Genomic DNA, 4,060 nt, shown 5'->3' on the forward strand with positions numbered 1-4,060 from the left:
CGAGCGGCGGTTCGGCGGCGGCGGCGGCGGAGACACTGGCAGCGGCAGCCGGAGTGTGAGGGCGAGAGCGAGCCGCCGCCGCGGGGGCCGATGGGAGTTGTAGTCCCCCCGCCCAGCCCCACCGCCCGCCCCGCCGCCCCGCCGGACTGCGGCTCCCGGCGTGCCCCGCGACAGCCCTGCCCGCCCGCGGGGTGGGGGGGGGCCGTGCGGAGCCAGCCGAGTCCGGAGAGGGAACGAACGAACGGGCGGGCGGGGAGGGGAGGGGACGGGAGGGGAGGGAAGGAGGAGGGGGGGGGGGTCCCGCGGGAGGGGCCGCGGACGGCGGGGCAGGGCAAGGCGGAGCCCCCCCACCCCCCCGCCTTTCAGCACACGCACGACCCCCCGCAACCGGGGCATCGGTGCCCGCACCGGGGAGCTGCGCTCGCTCCGCACCGGGAGGGAGGGGAGATGGAGGAGGAGGAGGAGGAGGCGGGCGCTCCCTCCACGCCCGGACGGAGCCCGCAGTCCCGGTGCCCGCCGAGGCGGGACGGACGAGGTGGCCCCGGGCGTCCCCGCCCCGGTGGCGATGGGTGTCGTCCCCCCCCTCCTTCTACCCCCCTATTCGGGCACGGTGCCCCGTCGAGCGGCTGGAAGTTTCTCACCGACCCCCGCCCGCATCCCCCGGCAGAAACGGGGAGCCCCGCGGTGCGCCCCCCGTCCCCCGAACGGGGGGCGGGGGGGGAGGACAGCGGGGCTCCCCGTTTCTGCCTAAAATGTCCTGTCCGACGGCAAATTCCTGTTTCTTTTTCCGAGGGAAAGGCCGCAGCGGGCGTTGGGGAGCGGTTCGGGGCAGGATGGTGCTGAGGGTGCGCGTTTGGGGAAATTCAAGGGTTGGCAGCAGCTCCGGGAAGGCGGAGAGCGAGAGCTGAGGTGGGGGAAGAAACTCTTCCCGCAGAGGGGAATGACTCCATTTCCCCCCCCCCCATTATATCCGCACCTTCTCCTACCTGTCGCCTCCGGCCAGGCTGCGGGCAGGGAAGATGGGTTTCGGAGTCCGGGAAGCCAGGTTGCTACAGCCCTCACCAGGCACACGACCGGCCCCGGGTTTATAAGGACCTGCCTTATTTGCATCCTGATGCAATTAAAAACCAGGCGGTTTGAGTAATGGCCTCGTCCTGCAGCTGGCCTCGCCCCATCCCTGCAGGAATCACACGCGGGGATGCGTGGTGCCGGCCGGGAGGGCTCCGCATCCCACCATCACACCCTCCAACACCACTCTGCTCCTTAATTAGAACCTACTAATGCTTTTACCTCTTCAGGATGGGATAATGTGCACCCAGGGGCTTTAAAAGGTGGTGCTGAAAAGTTCCCCGGCTCTCGCGTGAGTGTTCCAGGGGCGAGGGGAAAGTCTGGGGAATACGGGGCATACCTCACCGGGGAGTGTGGTTAATGGGACAGTGGTCATGGGCTGACGTGCAGAAAAGCCAACGGGAATTATCTATCGATACGCGCTGCAGAAATGCGGTTGGGAACGCTCGCCGGTAGTTTCCCAAGAGAAGAGAGCCCGGCTGCCCGCCACGGGTGGAGCTGGGGGCTCCTTTTAACTCGCCTTCATCTCAGGGACGCGTCTCCCGGGAGCCCCTGCAGGACTCCTGCCTGGTCCCACGGCACCCGAGTGAGCTCTGAGTGCTCAGGGTGGCCCCCGGTCCTGCGGGGCTGTGTGTCCTCTGCCCGCGGCATCTCCCGGGCCATCGGGGCTTGAGCACTTGGCTCTGACCTGGCCTGCAGCCGATGTTGCTGCTGCTGTTGTCATTACTGCTTCATTTTGTTTCTGGATTTTATTTTGCACCTTCCCTCTGTTTTTTGGGCAGGATCCGCATTACTCCCCCTCCCCACACCCGAGACACAAATGCGTTGGCTAATGCACCCAGACAACCACTGGCCACAGCGACGCCGCTGGCACACGGCACACTCTGCTCACTGCCAGGGCGTGGGTGGGGGGACCTCAAACCCTTCTTGGGACCGTTTTGGTCTCTCTGACCATCCCCAAGCGGCTCCCACCTCTCCGGTGGGACTGGTAGGCCAGGGGATGCAAACAGGGGCACCTCGGAGCCTTCTCCTCCTGCAGGGGTGGTGGCAGCTGGTGGCGGTGAGGATGGTGTGTAGCTCCTGGCATCAGAGGGAGCGTGACGGGGGTGACACCTCCTGCCTGCTGTGATGCCTCCTCCAGCTGTCCACCCCACGAGCGCCTTGTCACCAGGCTGGTCCGGCATTGGACATCCTGGCGTCAGAGCTTGGGTGTCACTGGGAAGATGGAGATGTGGCCAAGGAACCAGCTGCGAGGCCAGGGAGGGGGTTCCCGTTAGGTCGGACAGAGCCTCATCGCCACGGGCTCTGGGGGTCTCTCTGTGGGTTTCTTGGGGCTTTACCTTCTGCTCCAAAGAAGGAGCCTCGGTGCTCCCCCATCCATGATGGGCAGCAGCTCACCTGGGTTTTACTGGTGTGGTGACACCGACGAGAGGCTCAGCTCCAACCACAGACCTCGTCTTCCCGCTTTCCATGGGCCAGCCCCACTCCGGCCACAAACACTCCTGCAGTGTGTTTGAAGGTGCAGCTGAAAGACGACAACTTCCTCGGAGCAGCTCCTTTTTCCTCCCCCCTGCTCGCACCCTGGGGACAGAGAAGAGCGGGCAGGAAGAAGAGTGGGCAGGAAGGCCATGAGTTCTGCTGGGGACATGACGGGCCAGGTTGCTGCCACTGTGTGCTGTGTGGCCCCTTTTCCCCCAGCTCCCCAGAGGGGTTTGCAGCAGGGACTACAGAGGGATGTGTGATGGAGTCTCACCTCCGTGAGAAGCTGAACCTCTTCGTTATGAGCCCGGAGGTTGACATTTTGAACCCAGTCACTGGGGCCAAAACAAAGCCAATGCTGCTTCTGTCTTGGGAAGGGGCTTTCGTGGCTTGAGGCTTTGTGTTGCTTCACCTTGGACCCTCCATGGGCGCCACGGGGAGCTGAGCGCTGGCCTCTTCCTCCCTGCGTGCTCCAGGGGGCTTGTCTGGGACTCACCTCCGTGCTGGCTGGAGGAGCCTGGAGAAACCAGGCATCGCCTGTGGCACGCGGTGCAGCCGGGGGTCAGCAGTCAGTACGCTGCCCCTGCTGCCCTCCTCCTCCGCAGTGTCCCCAGGAGACGCCCTGGGCCGGGAGGACTCCGTTGATGCGTGAGGATTTGGGGTCCCGGGGGTGAGGCAGGGAGGAACCCGCTGTGCCCGCAGCCGAGGGGAGAGCTGGCGGCTCGGGCGAGAGCAGGGCGAGGCGACGGAGGGGAAAAGGATGCAGTGGGTGAGCAGAGCTTGGGGTGCCTGGGAGCCCCCAAAACAGGCGAGGAGCCCAGCGGGGCTGGCGGGGTGGGAGAGGTGCCTGCGGGGAGCCCCGGCTCCACTCCAGCCCCTTTCCAAGGACCGCACGGCAAGAGGCTCTCCGGAGAGCGGCTCGCTGCAGGCAGAGCTGGGCCTGCCCCTGCTCCCTCCGGCCCCCGGGGCTGCCACACCGGACCCCCGTCTCCGTTATTGTCCGTCCTCCGGCCCCGAGCCCCCCAGGTCCGGCTTCGGGAGCCGCCGAGGGCTCCTAATTGTAACCGGAGACAAAGAGAGCCGGTCTCTGAACGCAAGGCAGGCTGCGTCTGACAGCCCGTGCCTGGGGACGCCGGGAGCACTGCCAGCAGCCCCGGGGACGGCCGGGCTGCGCGGGGACCTGCGGCCCCCAGGAGCCGAAGGCTGGAGCGGCCGCCGATGCCCAGCCGCAGCCATCGCCCCCCGGCCGCAGCTCCCCACCGCTGAGCCGCAGGGCTGCGGGCAGCCACGCTGGGCTGGGGGACGCGGGGAGGACCCGGCCGCCGCCGCCGCCGCCAGCGGAGGAGCCCCCGCGGAGGCTCGGGGCCGGCCTTGGCGCGGGGCAGGACGCGGCGGCCGGGGGAAGGTCGTGCCGGCAGCGGGGGCGGCGGAGGGGGAGCGGAGGGGCCGGGGCGGGGAGGGATGGCGCGGGCCGAGCCGGCCGCAGGCACGGAGCGGGCACGAGTGTGTCCCG

The sequence above is a fragment of the Rissa tridactyla genome, chromosome 9 (assembly GCF_028500815.1).
Source record: "Rissa tridactyla isolate bRisTri1 chromosome 9, bRisTri1.patW.cur.20221130, whole genome shotgun sequence".
Lineage (NCBI taxonomy): Eukaryota > Metazoa > Chordata > Aves > Charadriiformes > Laridae > Rissa > Rissa tridactyla.